Genomic DNA, 24,057 nt, shown 5'->3' on the forward strand with positions numbered 1-24,057 from the left:
GAGGCAGTATCACTACGGAAGTAGGATTGCCCAACCTTCCTTCCGAGGAGTGGCTGGTGGGTTTGAACCGCCAGCCTTCTGGTTAGCAGTCAAGTGCGTTTAGCCACTATGCTACCAGAGCTCCCTCTGATAGTTAAAGGCCCAAATAAAAATTACAAGCTGAAAACTGAAGCAAAGTAAATCTTGTGAGTTAATAAATCTCATGCATTAACAAAACACATATAAGCATATTTCCCCCCCCACAAAAAAATTGCCATATATTAAGGTGATGCTTATAGTGCTACAAGTGGTGCTTCCATACCTTGCTTTATCACATTTCTTGGTTCAGAAATGAACCAAGCGTGTGTCAGGTTGTGGAACAAATGCCACAGTGAGGGCTACTTTTGTCCCAAACCCTTTCTAAACAGCCTCACACAAGTCACACGCCCATTGTGAATGTCCGAGTCTTCACCTATAACTTTAGGGCTAGATAAAGTGAGCCACACTGCTTCTCTCTCCATCCAATATTTTATGAGAAGTTGGTGAGTTGACCTGTCCCATCCTCGCTCCTCTCATTTAGCTGGGAAGGACTCAAGAGCAGATGTCTGTTTATGAGTCACTGAAAGCCAGACATCCACAGCTTCACAAGAAGCACTGCTCGATTCGTGTGTGCTTCCTTGGCTGCCTTTATGTGGAATTTGTTGACATTTACCAGTTACAGCGTCAACAAATTTACATAAGAGTCTGTCACTCATGGCACACGTTGGAAGGAAGCACATACTGTGTTGATTACAGTTCATCTGAGATTAAACCATGTCATCACATACCTTCCTCAATTCATATGAAAAACAATCACGTCCTCAGTTCTTTTCAAAGGCTTTTTATAAAAATCTCTCTATAATCAAGCCAGAAAAAGAGTCCTGTGGGAAAAGTGCTCTCAGCAATTGCTGTCTCACTGACCTGGGCTGCGACCTTAGTGGGAAGATGATGTGTGTGCACGTGGGGAAAAGCGAAGCAACACATGTGTGAAACAGACACTTGGATACCCTGCCGTCCTAGTCATAAGTGCGCCTTGCAGACACAGATGCACCTCATAGGCAGCAATGCGTCAGAATACCAGGACTTCAAATACAATAACGAGTTTTGATGCTTCTCTGCACTGTGATCCAAAACCAAAGTCAGAATGTTACAAAAATAAAAGTTTCAAGGTCAAAAATGAACAAACACATAACAAATAAAAGAGGAAAGTGAGGGCTTCTGTCAAATTAGGAACACCTGAACTGTGATCCCGTTGATTTTCCCAATGACCCAATGCTGAAATTGTTGCATGGTGATGATTTTCAAGTCAGTAACTGTAACTGGTAAGGCAGGTTCCCGCTAGCCATCCCACCCATAAACAGAGGTCAGGGAGGAGTCTGGACTCAGGATCCCACAAAGGAACCTTCTGAACTTGCATAGTCTCAACTTTCTTGTCCAGAGGTCAGATTAGGTGGTGAGAGCAAAGAGGAAATATCCTTTGGGTTGCCAGCAGGGTCCTGAGCACAATGAACCAGACAGCAGACTGGTAAAGGTCAAGCCTGTCATTCACTAATGTCCAAAAGGGAAATTTTGATTTTTTAAATAAAAGGTAATTTGATCCATGATGGCTGAAATGTTACATTAGAAGATGCTCCCCTTCACCCTGATAGAAACACAATGGTGCTTCAAGGAACAATGTCCAAGAAAACCCCCGGGTCTTGGTGAATATATTGATCTCATCTGAGTTAATAACCAAGCAACAATGAAGTGCACTCGTCAGGCACCCTCAGCAGAAATCCTACCCGTCCTCCTGAGAAATGTCACTGACCCTGGTTTTATTATGTACGATTTCTTTATTCATATTCACAACCTCCAATGTGGTTTCAACAAAAGAGCTCAGATCCTTTAGGACCTGTCTGTCAGGATGCAGGTTTCATTGGAAAGAAGAGAAGATTTTGATTAGCTTATGAAAGAAGGTCGGTTCAGAAGAGGACCCACTGGAAAGAGGTGCTGCTTGAGCGAGCTCCATTTCCACTTCAGAGCTGCATCCACACCCACCTGGCCCTTAGTTAGCTTTCTGGACCCTTTTCTCCTCCCCAACTGCCAACGACTAGCTGCCTCCGTCCCCACGCAAACACCCCAACTGACATCAACACTGGAGGATTGGAGCTGCTGCAACGTTTCCTCTGATGCAGGAGACTGACTTTGGCTCAAATCCTACCGATTGGTGGTTTGATCTTGAGAACATGTTCAATACCATGGGCTTCAATTTTCTCATGTGTGCAAAATGGATGGATGTGGGGGGCCAGTTGTCTTCTAAGGCAGTTCCCACTTCATAATTTCTACTAATGTAGTAATAGAACTGAGTTCAATGTTCAAATTCCAAGAATCACTCAATGAGTTCTACATGGAAACAGACGTAAATTTTCTGCAATCTAAAACAGAATTTTGACACCAGGTCTAACTTTATTCAACTGTACTCCACCTTTCTTCCATGCATGGGATCATGTAATCTGTGTCCCATAACACACGTTACAGGGATGATTCTGTGCCCGGTTGCAGGAGGTACTTAATCAGATGAAAAATAAGACCTATCATGTTGTTGTTGTTGTTGTTAAGTGCCGTCGAGTCGGCCCCGACTCATAGCGACCCCTCCTTGGGTTTCCGAGGCAGTATCACTATGGAAGTAGGATTGCCCAACCTTCCTTCCGAGGAGTGGCTGGTGGGTTTGAACCACCAGCCTTCTGGTTAGCAGGCAAGTGTCTTAGCCACTATGCTACCAGAGCTCCTCAAGACCTATCATATTTGATTATAAAACTGGCAGATGATAAAATCTTGATTGTCTGAGATATGGATGGAGTATAAATAGTATTGTTTCCAGTCTGTGAAAGGAATCTTGGCGGAACAATGGTTAAGTGCACAGCTGCTAACTGAAAAGTTGGGAGAAGGACCCATGATTTGCTCCCATGAAGATTACTACCTACAAACCCCATGGGGGGCAGTTCTACTCTGTCGGAAAGGGTGACCATGAGTCAGAATCCACTTGACGGCGCACACCAACAAGAAATAGTCTGTGACAATAAAATTCTCTTACTGTATCAATTGACAAGTGTCCCTCATCCTTCAAGTGCTGTACCTATCCAGACGTGTACAGTCATGTGCCTCATTCATGCCCTCCCTTCATTTTACAAATAGATGTTCACTGAATTCCAACTTTGCTACGTTTTGGGTTGCAAAAATGACTGAAATTTGTTCATTTCCCCTAGGAATTTAGTTATATCGGAAAATGGTACATTCATCTATGTCCAGAAATTTCACCAAGTCATTATGAGCCTCTGTTTATATATCTTTGAACAGAACAAGGGGATATTGCATGGTTTAAGATCAGGAAAAGTGTGTTATATCCTTTCACCATATTGATTCAATCTGCATGCTGAGCAAATAATCCAAGAAGCTGGACTGAATAAAGAAGAATGCAGCATCAAGATAGGGGGGAGACTCATTAACGATCTATGATGTGCAGATTACACAACCTTGTGGCTGTAAATGAAGAGGACTTGAAGCACTAACTGATGAAGATCAAAGACTATAGCCTTCAGTATGGATAACACCTCAACATAAGGAAAACACAAATCCTCACAACTGGACCAATAAGCAACATCATGATAAATGGAGAAAAGATTGAAGATGTCAAGGATTTCATTTTACTTGGATCCACAATAAATGCCCACAGTCTTAGGTAAGGAATTTACTGAGATTTTTTTTTTCCTTTTTGGTAAGTTCCAGAAAAGGCTCCTGTTTCCAGGTGTCTTTGCCATCTCCTGCCATGAAAGTCTGCCATTGTGGATGGACTCCTTTACTTTTCCTTCTCTTCTACCTTGGTCTTGGCAGTTGGGTGGCAGGATGATGATGTGTGCCCTGTAATAATGGAAACAGCCCTGAGCTGGCCAGTCCATCAGACTGAGGCTGCACTTCCCAAGCACCCAACAGTGTAAGAGGGTCCAGCCTTGGTGAAGTCAGGCATCAGCTAAATACCCACGGCAGATACAGTAGTGTCTATACTTAGGGTGTATATAGAGAGATACATATAGGGTGTATCTGTTTATATATAAATATAGATAGTGTGTATATGTCTCTCTATAGAGATATATAGTGTATGTATTTAGGGCCCTTCCCCTAACCTCACTAAGCTTCAGGTTAGTCATGCCTGAAACACAGGGGACAGTACCCAAGTCCCTGGACTCCTGGAGAGTATTCAGAGGGGTACACTCAGTAATTACCCTGGATTTGCCACTTTACAAAATAACCTTATTTAGAGAGAATTGGGGGCAAAATAAAGATTCCTTTTTGTATTGTTCACCCTTCCTAAATGAACCCATAGTCAATGTTATCAAATCTATCCCTCTTCCCACGCTGCCCCCATCAACTGCCCATGATTAATAATGAGAAGGCAAAAAACCAGAATAAATTATTGTTTCTTCCAATTTCATATCTCAAAATCCTAACTGAATGTACTATGGTTTGTTTAATGGGAAAGAAATGGGGAACCCAAAGGCCAGCCTCTTAGCACAAAGCTCTATTGCAAAGGCGTCCTTCATGCTCATTCATCCAGTTCCACTCAGTACATCATATAATAAGGAAATTGCTAGAGGTTTCTGAGCTGAATAAAGAGGGGAAACATAACTTCATGTTTTGTTCTCTGCAATAAGTGTAACAGAGAAGAGCTGTCACCATTCACAACCTGGGGGAGAGAATGCTTCCAAGGATCAGAAAGGATAAAGAAATAATTTCCACGTTGGAGGGAGTGGGCATGGACAGCATCTGACTCGGGTTAACTGCAGTTTCTGCTCTCTGCTCCGGCACAGGGGATCTGTGTGCTGGTTGCCGTTTCCACCCCTTTGAGTCCCCTCTCTTTGCAAGCTATCGCTGCAGGGATCACAGTAGGAAATTACTTGTGCTTGTCAGTTGGTGGTGAAGCGAAGAGCCTGGTGGGGCTGAGGGCTGAAGGTCTCTATCCAGGGCAAGGGGATTGAAAGGCAGGGTGATGGAAGGGCCTGACATGGTGCCCTACGACCTCCTCCCTGACCTTCACCTGGCCCTCCCAATGAAGGGAGAGAAACACACAATGTGGCTTGCATGTGTCCCAGGAGTACACACCTGGCCTTGACCTCACACTCTCTCAGCATCCCTGAGCCGCTCTGCAGCCAGAGCTGAGTCTGCTCTGTCCCATGTCCCAAGAACAGCTGGGGTTCTGTGGGGTGTTGATTAGACAATGCTTCTCTTCTGGGACCCAGGAAGGCTCATCTTAGGATAAAATGAAAGATCAGGCCACACACTCCATTTCCACCAAGTAAAAACCACAAAATGACAGAGCATGTACTCTCTTTGTCCCCCTTTGGGGTGAGCCATCCTTTGTCTTCTCATTGAACTCCAAATATTGGCCTTTGATCAAGAGCAAATACTTGTAGCTTATTCCTAAAGATAGGTTTCCAGGTGCCCTAGGATGAGATGTTAGCATCACATATCACAAATGTGGGGTCTCTGTGAGGATCCAGGGGATTTGAGTATTTCCCCCTGAGGAGAGGTGCACGTGGTTAAATAGCATGGGGCGTCACTGTCTACATTGTTTTCCAAAGAGCAATTGGCGGTGGGTCACATTCAGGCCACAATCCATTGTTTAGTGCCAGTGGTCTCCCAGGAAGATAGTCAACCTCCATGTGTGCTACCTGGACAGTGGACAAATTGGAGATTCCTCAGTACTTGAGAGAAGGCAAACAGTTCTCTGAAGGCTCTGATTTCTGAAGGGAGATTCACTGTGAATTATAGGTCTTATGTGCCTAAGGCTTTTGATGGTTAACCAGAAGGCTGGAGGTTCAAACCCACCAGCCACTTCTCAGAAGGAAGGTTAGACAATCTACTTCCATAGTGATACTGCCTCGGAAACTCAAGGAGGGGTCACCATGAGTCAGGTCCAACTCAACAGTAGTGGGTATCACCAGTTCACCCACTCCTTTAACTCTTCTCAATTCTCTGCAAACATCTGACTCTCTCCACTGGTTCCTTGGCTTCAGAAATGATTTGCAGCCGTCGGACGTGAGCAGTCTCACATTCTGATCTCTGACTCCCAATATATGAGTCACAGCCCAAGGGTGCTTCCTCTCACTTCCACTCATAGCATACTAAAACAGAAGTGTCTCCACTCAGCCTCCAAATAACCCTTCTAACTTCTGCTGTGGTTCTCATCCCCACACATCCCAAGAGTCTCTCAAACAACCAGCCCTCAGAGAACCACCCTAAATTCTTCTCATTGGCTCTAAAAAATAATGTATACTCAAGAGGAACTTCTGTAGAAACAAATCACACTGTTCCTTAGCTGCCATCTGGTCCGTTCACAATCAACTTCCCCCACACACTGGGATGCTCATTCCAGCATCGCCTGTTGAGGAGGCACTGCTCAGCTCACTGAATGCAGCTTCTACCCCAACATCATAATGAGGCCCTCACTGTGACTTCCAGGCTGCGAACCGCAGTGGGAGATGTCCCCTCCCCACCTCTGATGTGGCATTGACAGCTAACTACCTCCTGCATTCCTGAAAGACCAGCTTGGACCTACGATGCCACACCCCTCTCTAGCCACTTCTCAGCCATCCTCTCTACTGGTTCTGCCCCCACAAACTGGTCATTGTATTTTGGTATGCATGGCCAATGTCGACGCTCACTGCACACTCACTCATCAGCCCAAATCATTCATTTGCATGTCTCCCATCTGCACTTACAAGCTTAGAACATTGGGATTTATACCACCACACAGATCTGGATGCTGAACTCTGGATTTGTAAACTTAGCTATCCTTTCCACCTCTGTTGACTTCTCTCACAGGGTTCTACAAAGGTCAAATAAATGACTATCTTTGCCAGCAGGCTGATTGACTAAGCGTGGACATTCTCACCTTTCCAGCAGTACGGCGGGCTGAAACTTAAGTGTAAAATGTTTTGCTCTGAAACTTAAGTGTAAAACAAAGAAGAAAGTATATGAGTGACTAAATGGGAAACCCTTAATGGGCAGAAACAAGGAAAATGTGCATCTCAGCACAGAAGCTGGTGCTTTCCCTAAGGACCCCTGGATCTCTCCAGTGGCTTCACTCTGCTGCTTTCATAAATCAAGAGCAAGAGAGGGAACTACGTTAGGAGCATGATCAGGGACAGAGGTCAGACTTAGGACTTCCATATGAAACTAGGACTCCCTGGGGGATACAAACAGTTAAAGAGAAGACTGCTGGGAATTGGCTAGGAGGGGCATAGCATCATAGATGGAAGCTGGTCATTCAGGATCACAACAGTAGTTAGCTGCCTGTGCTTCAGAGACAATAGAAGTGGAGAGGAGACATCGCCCACTGCAGTTCACGATCTGGGAGTCATGGGGAGGACTCCTGTTATGATACTTGGGCAGGATGCACATTCAGTGAGCTAAGCAGTGCTTGCTTGATGGGCAATGCAGGAACGAGCCTCACAGTTCATGGGGGAAGTTATTGTGAATGGACTGAATGGCAGCTATGGAAGGATGCAATTTATTTCCAAAGAAAGTTCCTCTACAGTATGTGTTATTTTTTAAAGCCATTGAGAAGAATTCAGGGCTGTTCTCAGAGACTTATTCACAGAGGCTTTCGGGATGTGTGGCGATGACAACCACTGCAGAGGTTAGAAAGGTCATATCTGATGATATTCTTCTGAAACAAATTGGCCAGCAAAAGCCTTATGGTTAGCAGCAGAATTTTGTTTGACGTAGTGTCAGAAGATGAGCCCCTCAGGTTGGAAAGCACTCAAAACATGAATGGGGAAGAGCATCCTCTTCAGAGTGCAGTCAACCTTAATACCGTGCATGGAGTAAAGATTTCAGGACCTTCTTTTGTGGATGTGGCACGACTCAAAATGAGAAAAGACAGCTGTGAACATCCATTAACAATCAGAATGTGGACTGCATGAAGTACGAATCAAGGAAAATTGGAAGTTGTCAAAATGAAATGGAACATTTGAAGATCAATATCCTAGACATGAGTGTGCTGAAATGGACTGATATCGACCATTTTGAATCAGACAATCATACGGTCTGCTATGCTGCAAATGACAAATTGAAGAGGAATGGTACAGAGCATTCATTGTCAAAAAGAACATTTCAAGATCTATCCTAATGCACAATACCGTCAGTGACAGAATAATATCTATATCAGTGAATAGACTGTTGTTGTTGTTTGTTGTTACGTGCCATCGAGTCGGATCCGACTCATAGCGACCCCTTCTTGGGTTTCTGAGGTGGTATCACTATGGAAGTAGATTGCCCAACCTTCCTTCCAAGGAGTGGCTGGTGGGTTTGAACTGCCAACCCTCTGGTTAGCAGTCAAGCGCCTTAGGCACTATGCTATCAGAGCTCCTAGTGAATAGACTAGAGGGGGTAAAAAAAAAGCCCTGATTGAGAGGTTAAGACCCTTTCCTATCTTGGCCCTGACTCCACTGCAAGAGAGAGAAAGAAGAAAGAGAGCAAAGAAGAAGGGAGGAGGGGAGGGAAGACACAAAGAAGAGTTAACTATGGGGAGGAAGTGGGAGGGGAGCTGTTGCATTGTGGTAAATTGTAGTCAAAGTCATGAGACCAAGTATATGTGAGCTGCTGTATGGAAAATGAATTTGCTCTGTAAACTTTCACTGAAATCACAATTAAAAAAAAAGAAAGGAAAGAAACAAAGAAAGAAATAAGAGAAAAGAAGACCTCTTTTAAGTGCTGAAGAGCAAAGATACCTCCTTGAAGACTAAGGTGCACCTAACCCAAACCATGGTATTTTCAATCACCTCCTATGCATGTGAGAGTTGGACAATGAGTAAGGAAGACTGAAGAAGAGTTGATGCATTTGAGTTGTGGTGTTGGCTAAGAATACTGAAAGTACCATGGTCTGCTGAAAGGACTAACAAATCTGTCCTGAAATAAGTGCAGCTGGAATGCTCCTTGGAAGCAAGAATGGCCAGACTTTGTCTCATGTACTTTGGTCATGTTGTCAGAAGAGACCATTCCTTGGAGAAGGAGATCATGCTTGGTAAAGTGGAGGGTCAATGAGATGGATTGACATAGTGGCTGCAATGATGGGCTCGGGTACAGCAAGCAGCGAGAAGCGGGCACAGGACTGGACAGGGCTTCATTCTGTCGTACATGGGGTCGCTATGAGTCAGAGATGACTTGATGGCACCTGACAACAATGACATATATAGATTTGGCGGAGGATATGTTTTGGTTTCCTAGTGCTGCTCTGACAGGAATATACCACAAATGTAATGGCTTTAACAAACAGGAGTTTATTCTCTTACAATTTGGAGGCTTTAAGTCTGAGTTCCAAGTGTCAGGCTGTAGGGGCTAGGTGAATGCCCCTTGACTTTGGTCTTCAGCTCTTCCTCTTACTCCTGGCCCACCGAAGCTAGAGGCTTTTCTTCCCTCAGCCAGTTGCTGGCTGCTGAGGCTGACAACCCCAAGGTTGACAAGAGAAAAGGCACAGCCCCAATGTTACCAAACAACATGGCAGGCCACTAATTCAAGTCCAGAAAATGTCCCGAGATCGGCAGAGCATGGCAGACTGCTGAACAATGACATGGCTACATGCAGGGTTCAAGCATGCCAAAATGCTAGAGACCATTCCCAAAGCTGCTTCTTATATACAGGAAGCAGACCACAGCCCTAAAGCAGCTACTCAGCTGCTTGTGGTAGATCCCACCATGGAGCTGATTGCCAGTCTCATTGTGGGGAATAACTACCACCAGCTGCCTAGCCACTCACCAAGGCTGTAAAAATATCCATGTATATAGTAGAGCAATCAGGGGGCAAAATTATAAAAAAAACTTCTTTGCCATAACCAAACTCCTTGAGATAATAAGGCATTGGGCTTTTGGGCTTAGAAGCACAGTCACAGGGAACAGCTAACTCAATTGGCATAACATAGTTTAGAAAGACAATGTTTTACATTCTACTGTGGTGAGTAGTGACTTTGAAAGCTAGCGAGTAGTGGGGTCTTAAAAGCTAGCAAGTAGCCATCTAAGGTGCACTTATTGGTCTCTTCTCATCTGGAACAAAGAATGAAGAAAATCAAAGATCATGGAAACAATTAGTCCAAAGGACTAATGGACCATGAGAACCTTAGTCTCCTCAACCTTGAGACCAGAAGAATTAAATGGTGCCCAGCTACCACTATTGATCAATCTGAAAGGGTTCACAATAGATGGTGGGAGAAAAATGTGGGGAAAAAAACTCAACCATGAAAAAAGATCAGGCTTATTGCTCTGGTGGAGACTGGTGGAACCCCTGAGACTGTGGCCCTTAGTGACCCTTCAAGCCTGGAACTGAAAAACTCACCCCCTGGCTCAACTCTCAGCCAAGCAATAGACAGCCCTATGAAGTGAACAGTAACAGTAGAGGGGTAAGCACTTCTTAGAACAGTCAGCCACACGAGGTCCAAAGAGCAGCTTTTGCCCAGGGATGGAGATCAGAAGACAAGGAAGCACAAGAAAGAAGGACAAAGGGCCAGAAGAAACACAGGGAGCAAGTGGGGGAATGATGGTACATTCTGGGGACTGCAACCAATGTCATGAGACAAAATTTGTATGAATTGTTCAACGGAAAACCAGTTTTCTCTGTCAACTTTCACTGAAATCACTATAAGAAGTTAAAAACACACAGCACCTCTGGATTCCGACCAGATCAGCTCCCACTACCATTGTCCCAGGCCCCACCCTCAGTCCAGCTACATCCATAGCCTCCTCCATAGTTTCCCTCAAGCCGTCCCACACACGGCAGCCGAGCGACAGTTCAAAGCCGGACACGGCTCTGCTGCCCTGCCTAACCACCCAATGGACCCCTTTGCTCTCGGGGCAATGTCCGAAGGCCTGAGCATATCCAAGCGTCTGTGTGATCGGACTCATACCTCTTAATGGTCTCATGGCTGCTCTTGTCCGGTCTGCTTTAGACATTTCAACCACCCAGGCCTTTTCTCTGTCTTCCAAAAGAGCCACTCCGTTTTTCAGTTCCATCCTTGACAATGACTGTTTCCATCACTTTGCCTAGTAATTTCTGCTCATTATTCAGGTCCCAGATTAGACATCACTTCTGTGGGAAAGCCTTTTCTTAATCTCCAATGTAATTTAGATCAACCTGATATAAGGCCTTATAGCATCCTGCACTTGTTTCCAGGAACCCTCTTGACAACAGTAATTACCCATTAGATCGTATTTCCCATTAGACGGTAAACCCCATATCTCACCTTGACTAGTGTGCAGCAGGCCCCCAAATGCAATCCCTCCTTCCTGGGGCCTTGCTCCAGTCCATCCCACACACGGCAAGAAAGGAAATCTCAGCACAGGTGGATGGCCTTCTCTGGCCTTGAGACACACTGCTATCAAGTCAGATCCGACTCACAGCGACCCCTCCTTGGGTTTCCAAGGCAGTATTGCTACAGAAGTAGATTGCCCAACCTTCCTTCTGAGGAGTGGCTGGTGAGTTTGAACCGCCAGCCTTCTGCTTAGGCACTACGCCACCTTAAGAGAAAACCCCAAATCCTGGACTCTGTCCGTCTTCACGTTAGGTGCCATTGAGTCAGTTCCTACTCGCAGTGACCTTATGTACAACAGAACGAAACTCTGCCCGGCCTTGCGCCAGCCTCACAATCTCACTGTGTTTAAGCCCACTGTGGCAGCCACTTTATCAATCCGTCTCATTGAGGATCTTCCTCTTTTTCCCTGACCCTCTACTTTACCAAGCATGATGTCCTTCTCCAGGGACTGGACTCGCCCGACCACATGTCCAAAGTTCTTGAGAAGAAGTCTCGTTATTCACACTTCTAAGGAAGGTTGGGCAATCCTACTTCCGTAGTGATACTGCCTCGGAAACCCAAGGAGAGGTGGCTATGAGTCGGGGCTGACTCGATGGCACATAACAACAACAACAACAAAGGAGCATTTCAGCTGTACTTCCAAGACCAGTGTGTTCATTCTTCTGGCTACAGAGCCTTAAAGACGGATGTTGCATCAACATTACCAAACCCACCCTGCTCTCTGTGTTGTGGGTATACTGATCCTTTCTGTTTTCTGGGGACCCACCTTATGAATGAAAATGACATTCCCCTCCTCTGGAAGCCTCCTTCCATGTTTTATCCAGGAGACTAAACACTTATAGGGCAATGTTATGCTTCTCTAATTCCTCAAAGAGAACTTCTCTGGCTCCCACTTTTTCTTGCATCAAAGTAGCTACTTGAATGAGAACTTTTAAATCACTGAGTCGGATCTGACTAGACAGCAATGAGTTTCGGTTTTGGTTTTGAGCTTACCAAACAGCCAGCTGGTCAGTGATGGTCTATGCTTTGTTTACCACTGTGTAACCAAGTGCCCGGAACAAAACTATTATCGGTACTTCTTGAATGAATGCAATCAAAGGATACAAATAGGAATGTGTGTGGAAATGTCAGAGAAGTGACCTTGGGCCCAATGAGACGTCTAGGTAGGAAGGTACTGGAAGAAAATTTGAGGCTAAATTGCTTGGCATTGCCAGGTAAAGGTTTTATAGGTAAAGCGTTTCTGTCTATTAATTCAGCCATCATTTTGAACTATAGAAGCAGGATTTTAATTAAATTCCCTTGGCCGTTGTGTGTTCATGCAGGAGAGGAGAAAGGGACCAGAAGCTGATGTATCTATTAGGAACTTATTGTGAGCCTGCATTAACACAGTGACATTGGAAATGGAAAAGGAAAATGTGCAAATGACAATACAAGAAAAATTAAATGAATGGGGTGACTGGATCACAGTGAAGAAAGAAAGGGGAATGAAGGATGCCTTTACCTGGGTGTAAGTGAGGACAGGAAGGAGCACAAACACTACACGTTTGAATCTAGGAGGCAAAGGAACGGGGGGCTGATGTGGGGCAGAATGGGTTGAGTCCTTCAGAGACAGTGAACTAAGTGTGATTGTGGGATCCATCAACAGCCTGTGAGAGGTGCTAGGCTGAGACTCAGAACAGCGGCTCTGGGAAGAAGCAGAACATGGAAACCCCTGATTTTGTAGGCGGTGCCCAAAGGGCAGAGGGAAAGTAACCAGGACCAGAGCCCTGAAACCAAGCCTTTGGCGGCATCACTGTTAAACAGCAAGGAAGTCCCTGGCGTCACAGTTAACCCACAGGGTGGGGGTTCAGGTTAAGCCACAGGCACCCCGAAAGAGAGACCTGGTGATCTCCTTCTGAAAGACAACACGTAGTTGTTGGAGTGTGTGGAGCACAGCGCTGCCCGGACACACACGAGGTCACCGTGAGCTGGAATCCACCAGATGACAACCGGGTCTTCTATGGTCGGTTTATTTTTGGATTTTGCTCTGTTTAAAGGGGCAGGCGAGCTGAGCAGGGAGGGAGGCAGGGCCATGCAGCCCGGAAGGCGCAGAAGACCCAGTACCAGCGGAGACCCGTGGGTTGGCCTTGTCTCACAGCGCCCCTCTCCACAGGGCCCCCAACCGCAGCTCTGCAGGGTCTCCTTGAAGCATCCACATGTGATCAGTGTCATGCCCGACTCGTGGGTTCCCTGAAGGGAGTCCCGGAGGATCCTCAGCACCCCACCAGCCCGGAATTCAGTTGTTCCTGCCTTTGTGCCTGTCTGCGGGGAGTGAAGGTGACTCAGTTGGTTTTTTAATTTGATTCCTCCTGATTAATAATACCTTTGAATGCTACTGCATGTATTTTGGCCATTTGCATTGGCTTCCCTGTGAATTGTCCATTCATTGTCTTTATTCATTATCTTTGTCAAAATCTATCTGTGGTCACTTAGATTTTTCCAACATATGTGTTATCAGTATTTTTTTTTTCTAATCTGTAATATATCCCTATACTTCTTATCACATCATTTGACATAGAAAATAGCAACACGCAAGCAGCCACAGTCTGACAAACTGACGGGCAGGTGGTGAAACCTTTCCACCATGGGTGACCCTGCAGGCATTTGAAGTACCGGTGGCAAAGTTCCGGCATCAGCACGGCACTGATATTTCAAATACCAGCAGGGTCACCATGGTGGACAGATTTCAGCAGAGCTTTCAGACCAGGAAGAAAGATCTGGTGATCTCCTTCTGCAGATGAGCCAGTGAGAACCCCATGGATCCCCACAGAATATGGCCAGTACAGTGCTGAAGACAAGCTCCCTGGGCTGGAAGGCTCTCAGCTACCCAGGGACCAGGAAAGGGCTCCAGTATGCCCAGGACCATGAGGACGGCCCAGGGGCAGCATGCTTCGCCCGCAGCACAAAGGGTTGCCAGAAGGAGGCGCCAACTCAGGCACTGACAGCCACAAAGGAAACGGGAAAGTACAGTTACATGTAACTTTAAAATACCATAAATTTTATAAATACTTTTTATTATTGATTTTTAAATAATATTTCAATGTGTTTCAGGTGAGAGTTTACACAGCAAGTAGGTTCCCATTCAACCATTTTTATAAAAATTATTCAATGTCATTTGTTACAATTTTCACAATGTGTCAGCATTCTTATTATTTCCCTCTGTTGCCGCTCTTTCCGTTGATCTAACTTCCCTTCCCTTCTTCACCTTCACATCTCTGCTCTTGAGGAAATGTTGACCGTCTGGCACCCTACAGGTGATATTATTTCTCTCACAAGCTCATCTAGTATTTGGCAGAAAGGTGATCCCCAAAATAGCTTCACTTCTAGGTTAAAGGATTATCTTAGGAGTTCCTCTAGTCTCTTTCAGTCCAGTGGGTCTGGACTTCTTTTTAGGAATTTTAATTTTTTGTACATTTTTCCCCATTCTATCTGGGACCTTCTATTGTGTCTCCATCAGAACAATCAGTGGTGACATCAGGCACCATCTAGTTCTTCTGGTCTCAGGCTGAGGCCATGGTTCATGTGGGCTTTAGAAACTTTTAAAATTTGCAATGTATTAGGAGCATTTCCACAGGCCTATCAATATTTTTCTACAAAATCAAATTTAATGACTATGTAATACCAAAAAAAAAAAAAAGGTAAGAAAATCCCATTTAATTAGACATTTACATGATTCTGAGTTTTTATTCTTTTATAAATATGGCTTTGATTTACTATGTATTTGTTTATATTTTAAATGTCTATGAATATGTCCCTAATGTAAATTTCCAGAAGTGGAACTATTTCTAGATAATGCTTGTATTTTTTAAAACTGTTGGTGTATGTTGCCACATTTGTATGGCTTTAGTTAAGAAGTCACTGTATCATTAATGAATCCAACACGTCTACTTCCCTAGTGTATGATATTAAACCATCCCTGCCTGGTGATGACCTCAGCACACAGACTATCAAACCATTCATGCCTGGTGATGACCCCAGTGCACTGACTATCAAACCATCCACGCCTGGTGATGACCCCAGCACACAGACTATCAAACCATCCACACCTGGTGATGACCCCAGTGCACAGACTATCAAACCATCCACGCCTGGTGATGACCCCAGTGCACAGACTATCAATCCATCCATGCCTGGTGAGGATGAAACAATGGTTTACCAAACCCTCTGTGTGGTGCCCCTAATCTCTTTGTTTACATGTGTTTTTCTTTAAACTAACATGCTTGAATTATAAAACCAATAAATACTCATAACAGAAAATGCAATTAATTACAGGTTAACATTTTAATTTCCTGAGACTCACAAGTAAAAATTGTTGTTGTTGTTATGTGCTATGGAGTCATACCCAACTCAAACTGACCCTCCTTGGGTTTCTGAGGTGGTATCACTGCAGAAGTAGATTGCCCAACCTTCCTTCCAAGGAGTGGCTGGTGGGTTTGAACCCCAGCCTTCTGTTTAGCAGGCAAATAGCCAACAAAAACTGCATGGTATATTTCCGTGTACAGTTGGTGGTGTTTCTATCCATGACTTAGGGAAGGACATGGAGAAATGTAGAGAGAAGACTGGACGTACCCATGGCACTATGGGGATGGCACTCTGGTCAGGAGCTCTTCACTTCTGAACCATCTAGGAAATACACTGGGACACAGAGTTCAATCTCGTCCTTTCCGGAGCCCTTTCACATAGGTATGTGTACAAACACACACACACACACACACAGCACAACACACACACCAATACACTCACACACACACATACCAACACACACACACAAACACACATTTACCAACACACACACAAAGTACAGCACACACACCAATACACTCACACATACACACACAGAGCACACACAGCACAAACACAGCACACACACACTGTCAACACACAGACATCTCTTTTGGGATGTGGGTATTGTAGAGTCCTCTGTCATGCAGTGGGAGCTGACAACTGAGGGCTGACAAATTCTACATAAAGCTTATGTCCATATTTATTTTGTCAAAGTTTTTCAAAGAATATTAGTACCTTCAAGTTTTAGGTGCATCCAGGAGGTAGATTTACTCTCTAGTTTTGACATATCATAAGTGAGTTGACAGATTTTATTTTCTCTGTTTGTAAACTAAAGGAGCCCTGGTGGCACAATGATTAAGTGCTCAACTGCTGAAAGATCAGGGGTTTGAACTCAACAGTGGATCCAAGGGAGAAAGATACAGCAATCTGCTTTTGTAGAGATTGTAGTCTTGGAAATGCTTTGAGGCAGTTCTACCTGTCCGATGGGGTCACTGTTACTCAGAATCAATTCCATGACAAAGGATTTTATGACAACTGCTGCTACGTTTTAGGAAATTGTTGCAGCCCTCGTGTCCATCCATCTTGTTGAGGGTCCTCTTTCTTTCCCTGACCCTCTATGTTACCAAGCATGATGTCTTTCTCCAGGGACTGGACCCTCTTGATAACATGACCAAAGTACATGAGATAAAGTTTGTCCTTCCTCACTTTTCTGGAGCATTCTGGCTATACGTCATCTAAGACAGATTTGTCCATTCTTCTTGGAATCTATGGTAACTTGAATATTCTTCGCCGATACCATGATTCAAACACATCAGTTTTTCTTCACTCATCCTTATTCCTTGTCCACCTTTCCCATGTGTATGAGGCTGTTGAAAATGCCATGGTTTGGGTCAGGTGCACCTTAGTCCTCAAAGTTGTGTCTTTGCTTTTTAACACTTCAAATAGGTATTTTGCAGCAGATTTGACCAATGCAATATGTCATTTGATATCTTGACTGCTTTTTCAACACACATTGATTGTGGACCCAAGTAAAATGAAATCCTTGACAACTTCAATCTTTTCTCCATTTATCATGATGTTGCATATTGGTCCAGTTGTGAGATTTTTCTTCTTCTTCTTCTTTATATTAAGGTATAATCCATAGTGAAGACTGTAGTCTTTGGTCTTCTGTAGTAAATGTGTCAAGTCCTCTTTGCTTTCAACAAGTAAGTTTTTGTCATCTGCATATCTTAGGTTAATGAGTCTGCCTTCAATCCTGATGTTGCATTCTTCTTCATAGTGTCCAATTTCTTGCTTAGCACACAGGTTGAATAAGTATGGCAAAATAATACAGCCCTGTTGCATATCTTACTGATTTTAAACACTGCAGTATCCCCTTGTTCTGTTTGAATGACTCTTGGTTTAAGTACAGGTTCCTCTTTTGTAACTCCAAGTCTTTGTACATTTCATCATAATAATTTATTTTGTCCTCTCGAGCTGCCCTTTGAAATCTTCTATTCAGTTTTTTCATTTCATCATTTCTCCCACATGCTTTAGGTACTCTCTGTTCAAGAACAAGATTCAGAGTCTCTTCTGACAGTCATTTTGGTCTTTTGTTTCTTCTCTTTCTTTTTAATGACATTTTTAATACTCTTCATGTGTGATGTCCTTGATGTCATCCCATAAGTCATCTGGTCTTGGGTCATTAGTGTTCAATGTGTCAAATCTACTTTTGAGGTGGTCTCTAAACCCAGATGGGACATATTCAAGGTCATACATTGGCTGTCAGGCAACTTTTTTAGTTTTCTTCACCTTCAACTTGAACTTGCACATGAGCCATTGATGGTCTATCTCACCATCAGCCCCTTGCCTTGTTCTGGCTTCTCCATCATCTCTTTCCACAAATGTAGTTGAATTGACTCCTATGTAATCCATCTGGCAAGATCCACATGGTAGTTGCTATTATGTTGTTGAAAAAAAAGTATCTGCAATGAATAAGTCATTGGTCTTGCAAAATTGCATCATAAAATCTTTGGCATTATTTCTTCCAACAAGGCTATGTTTTACAACTACTGATCCTTCTTTATTGCTAACTTTCAAACTCTAATCATCAGTAATTATCAATGCATCTTGATTGCATGTTTGATCATTTTAGACTGCAGAAGGTGGTAAAAATCTTCCATTTCTTTGTCTCTGACATTAGTGCTTGGTGTGTAAGTTTGAATGATAGTTGTATTGACAGATCTTCCTTGTAGGCATATGGATATTGTTCTGTCGTGACAACATTGTTCTTCAGGATAGATCTTGAAACATGCTTTTTGGAAATGAATACAACGTTATTCGTCTTCAGTTTACTATTCTGGGCATGGTAGATCATATGACTGTCTGATTCAAAATGGACAAAACTAGTCCATTTCAACCCACTAACAGAATATTAATCTTCAAGTGCTCCTTGTCACTTTTGACAGCTTCTAGTTTTCTGAGATTCCTACTTCATGCATTCCCCATTCTGATTATTAATGAATATTTGCACCTGGTTCTTCTCATTTTGAGGCATGTCACATCAGCAAATGAAGGTCCTCGAAGCTTTACTCCAACCATGTCATTATGGTCCACTCTATTTTCAGAGGGGACCTCTGGTGGCATAGTGTCTAAGGCATTTGACTGGTAACCAGAAGGCTGGCGATTCAAACCCACCAGCCACTCCTCAGAAGGAAGACTGGGCAATCTACTTCCATAGTGATACCACCTTAGAAACCCAAAGAGGGGTCATTGAGTCAGAACCCACTCACCGGGAGTGAGCTTCATTTGTTTTTGTTTTTATGGTTCTGCTTTGAAAAGGAAGCTTCCTCCTTTATGGTTGAGTGCCTTCCAACCCGAGGAGCTTATGTCCCAGCACTGCGTCAGAATCCCATGGCGTCCACAGTGTGTGGCACTCTGTCACAATGTTCTGTTGCCTTCCATAAGGTTCTCAGAGGATAATGTTTTTAGAAGCAGATGTCCAGTTCTCTCTTCCTGGTCTACCTTGGTCTGGAAACTCCACCGAATGTCCACCACACGTGACCTACTAGTTCTTGAAATAACAGTGGCATAGGCTCCAGCATCACAGCTCCATAGAAACCACCGTAGTAATAAAAACTGACAGATGAGTGGTGGATACATACCTGCTGACTAAATACTGCATAATAGTATTGCTTGGTTTGCCACTGCCTTAAACCTGACACTCAGCATTCAGTACTCACTGGGTACTCAATGAGTATTCAGAGTACTGGTTTAATAAACAAGCCCACAAGTCCTGCCATTGGCAGCAAAACTTTGTAGAGGAGCTTGGCTGTGTTTTGTTTTCTAAGGACGGGTAGGAGAACCATAGTCATTGGGTAAGAAATTACCAACCAGACAAGAGGACCAGAGTGAGGAGCATCCGGGCAACGAGCATGTCATATTTAGGATGGGCCAACTGAACATAACAGAAAACGAGTGGTTGTGAATAACAGCTAATCAAAAGAATATGCATGAAAGATTTCAGAAATCAGAGAGAAAAAGTGATATAAGGATACAGAGAAAAATCCATTCAAGGAGCAAAATGAGAGGGGAAGGATTACATTTTCAGACCAAAGGATTACCTGGAAACCATATGCAAAATGACATGGAAGCTAAACTTAAACACATCTCCAAGGGTGCTGTGCAGTCAAGGCTTGCATGCTGAAGGTGGGGTGAGGACTGGCAAAGAAGAGGATGATGAACATGAAGTTCCATGGGGAATGGCATGTACTTAGAAGCTTTCTGTATGGAAAGAATCAGATTCACGCCAGCCTTCTGGTTAGCAGTCAAGTGCCATCGGCACTACGCTACCAGAGCTCCTTGATGACAAAAGTACTGGGAAGGACAAGAAAACATGAACGCTGCAGGCTCCCCCATGGGGCTTTTCTAACATGAGTTAGCTCTGTGTCACTCACTCTGGATGCTAACAGCTTGTTCTCAGGGCGGGAAGGTGCTGTTTGCTGGTTTCCCTGTTCTTCTTGGAACTCTCTAGAAAGAAGGGGAACTGTAGACACCAGGTGACTGGGACAACTTGCCACCTGCCAGGTGAATTTTCCCAGATGACCCCTGTACTATTTTCCACAGTCACCTTCCATCTAGGCCACCCTTACATTTATTGATCCCCAGGGGGAGCACTGGCCTTCTGCCTTTAGAGCACTTTCCAACCTTGTAGAGAAAATGTCCGTAGCCCTGCTTCCATCCCTTTGGGTTTCTCGTGTGAACACTGGGTGGATTCTTATTTTTCAGGGTAGATGAGCTCCTAAAATTAGCATTTTGGGGAGTTGTATTAGAATCTACAAAGTTGAAAATGCTGAGCCAATGGCTGAGTCACAGAGACAGAACATGGACTTGCCTCACCTACCTGCTGCCCCCAGGCTCGGTGTGGAACTCAGAGCAGGGAGCTCCCCAGGTCGGGGAAGGCAGACAGCAGCCTCTCCACCACCACGAATCCCACCTCCTGAGCTGGACAGGCTCCTCTCACTGTCTGTGTGCTTGTTCTCGATGCCCCTCACATCCAAACAGTTTGTTCCTTCCTTATTGTGTTCACTGCAGAATTCCTTTGCCTCCAGAGTGGAAACAGTGGATGTTCTTGTGTGCTCTGTCCACCAACGCACCCAAGTCTCTCAAATGACTCTGCATGTGATCTGGTCGTTGTGCAGTCGAACCCGAGTCACCAGACCTCATGTGTGTCTCAGCGGCCTCCCCTCCAACCTGCGCGTGTCACGGCCGCCCTCCCCTCTATCCCGCGTGTGTCACGGCTGCCCTTCTCTCCGTCCCATGTGTCACAGCGGCCTCCCCTCCATCCCGCGCATGTCACAGCCGCCCTCCTCTCCATCCCAAGGGTGTCACGGCCACCCTCCCCTCCCCTCCATCAAGTCCTCAAAGGCTGAGCCTTCAGAAGTGGATGGCCAGGCCTTTCATCTAACGTGCCTCTGGGTAGAATCAATCCTTGAACCTTTTGATCAGCAGTTGAGCACTTTAACCAGCGACACTACCCAGAAACTCCCTTGCATATGACAAAAGCCATTGCTGTCAGGGTGGTTCCAACTCATAGCAACCCTGTAGGGCAGAATTGTTGTTGTTGTTATGTGCTGTCGAGTCGGACCCGACTTATAGCGACCTCTCCTTGGGTTTCTGAGGTAGTATCGCTACGGGAATAGATTGCCCAACATTTCTTCCAAGGAGTGGCTGGTGGGTTTGAACTACCAGCCTTCTGGTAAGCAGTCAAGTGCCTTAGGCACTGCGCCACCAGAGCTCCTGTAGGGCAGAATAGTATGGTCCAAAAGGGTCTCCAAGGCTGTCAATCTTTTTTTTTTTTTTTTTAATTAGGATTTGGGTGAAGATTTACAGAGTAAATTCACTTTTCATACAGCAGTTCACATATACTTTGTCTCATGTCATTGACCAAAATTTACAATGCAGCAGCTCCCCTCCCACTTCCTCCCCATAGTTACCTCCTCCCAGTGTCCATCCCTTCATACTCTTCTGCACCCTGAGCTATCTCCCTGTGCATAAGCAGCCCTTCCTTCTCCCATGATTGTTCTCTCCAGGGCGTGTGTCTACTTGAGGTAAATATTTAACTCACATGCCTGTACTTTGTTTGGCTGGAAACCACAGTTGTGGGTTCAATTCCAGACCTGAAGGGCAGCTAGGGGCCATAGTCTCAGTGGTTACACCAGGCTCCATTGGACCAGCAAACCTGGTCCCCACCTTCTTTTTTTTTTTTTGCCTCCAAATGATTTTGAGTTTTGTACCACATTGTTCTCCCTCTTTATGCAGGATCTCCTACATCCCTTCCAAGTGGATGGCAGTGGTAGCTGGGCACCATCTAGTTCTTCTGGTCTCATAGTTGTATAGGTTGCAGATTGGATGGTGTACCAGTCGCTAGGACTGATTGTTTCCATTAATTTTGGTTTTCTTCTTTCTTCTTGACGAGGAGAGACCCGTTGTTGCATCTAGATGGCAGCTTCCTAGCTTTTAAGGTCCCAGTCACTACTCGCCAAAGTAGTAGGTGGAACAATGTTTTGTATAGTATGTTATGCCAATTGAGCTTGATGTCCCCTGCGACTATGGTCCCAAGCCCGCAGGATCAACTACTCGGTCCCTCTGGGTAGCTGGCTGTGACCAAGTAATGACCATAACCTTGCCCCTTGTCAGCTCTACTATACACCTGGGAATTCTGATCATTCACATGAACTTATAGGCCCATTGTCTGCCAACCCTGTATATGATCTTGGATACACTCTTTGTTTAGACATACCTAATTGTTTAGCTTGTTCACCCATCTATCCGTCCCTATACCCATGTTTGCTTTCACTGACAACTCAGTATTGTATATGCAAAGGGGTTCATATTTGTTGTCTGTACTGCCCATGTAACTCTCTATGTCTTTCTCATCCTCAATGCTGCCATATTGGTCACTCACATTTGGTACATTGCCCTTCTCTTCACCCAAATCAATATTTATCTCTATCTATCTAACAGCATTCCCTCCCCTTCCCTCCCACCCCTGGTAACCAACAAAGAAAATGTCCTCCAATGGCTGTCAATCTTTAAGGAAGCAAAGCTGAAACCAAACTCACTGCAATTGAATAAATTCCGACCCACAGTGCCCGTAGAGTACAGAGTGGAATCACCCCATAAGGTCTCCAAGGCTCTCATCTTTACAGAAGCCAACTGCCCCATCTCTCTCCCACAGACCAGCTGTTGGGTTCAACTGCTGACTGCTGACCTTTCACTTGACAGCCAAGCACTTAACCTGTCCGCCATGGCTCCTTTACACATGGTAGGTGCTGAACAAGTATTGAATGAGTAGCAAGTGAATAAAACTGCCTGCCTGGAATGCCTGCGACTTTTACTGCCTTTTCCTGCTTTCCTCTGACAATCTCCCAGTCCCTCCTGAGGAAGAACCGCTAGGCCTTGTGTAGGCCCAAGGGGGGTGTGGGCAACCTGGGGATGACGCTGCAGCCCTGCTGGGGTGTGGGAAGCACGGGTCTCGGCGGGGCCACTTTTCCCAGCTGCGCGGGGTCCCGGAGAGCAGCTCTTGTCCAGCACGTGATGCAGGAGGGTGCTCATTCAGGTATGTTTGCAGACAGTGGTTGCAGCGGAGGCTGGCACATGCTCCTTGTCACGCCTGGCTCTCACTGTGACCTGCTGTCATAGTAAGGGCACAACCATTGCCCAGAGTTCTGGATTTGCATCCGTGTGTGTGTGTGTGTGCACTTGTGTGTGCACACGTGTGTATGCATGTGCTTTAGTTTATTCCAGCTGCCAACTACATGCGAACACTGGATGGAAGGCCATCTGAAACCAGGGCCTACAGTCTCTGCCTTGTTAATTTTTTTGTTTAAACACAAAGTTTAAGGTTTTAATTGAAAGCATGAGGAGTGGTAGAAAAACAATAAGCCTACAGCCAACGACATGTGTGAGCCTCCTCTTGCTTCCCACCCACCCATGGGGATGGAGTTCACTGCCTCATTCTGGGCCCTTTTTGGTGACACTCAGGCCTTCCCGCAGCCAGAAAGGGTGTTCAGGACATTTGAACATGTCTACATGCTAAGCCTCTTGATTAAAATGTAAGGAGCCAAACCTGAGAGTGCTGTATGTATTAATCTGTGGTTACTGCCCACAGCTCCCTACAGATTATGGGTAAGAAATGGATCACCCACGTCGGTGAAACTTCCTTACTGTCTTAGTCTCCTAGTGCAGGTGTAACAAAATACAGTAGGGACCCCGGAGAATAGCAACGCCTGGCCTCACAGTTCTGGAGGCCAGGGGTGTGCACATGGGGTGCCAGCAAGGCCGCTCTGTGTCTTGTCTCTTTCAGCTCTGGCAGCCATGGGCATGTCGTGGTGTTC

This window comes from Orycteropus afer, unplaced genomic scaffold, assembly GCF_000298275.1.
Source record: "Orycteropus afer afer isolate SDZICR_OR568_19922 unplaced genomic scaffold, OryAfe1.0 scaffold00385, whole genome shotgun sequence".
Lineage (NCBI taxonomy): Eukaryota > Metazoa > Chordata > Mammalia > Tubulidentata > Orycteropodidae > Orycteropus > Orycteropus afer.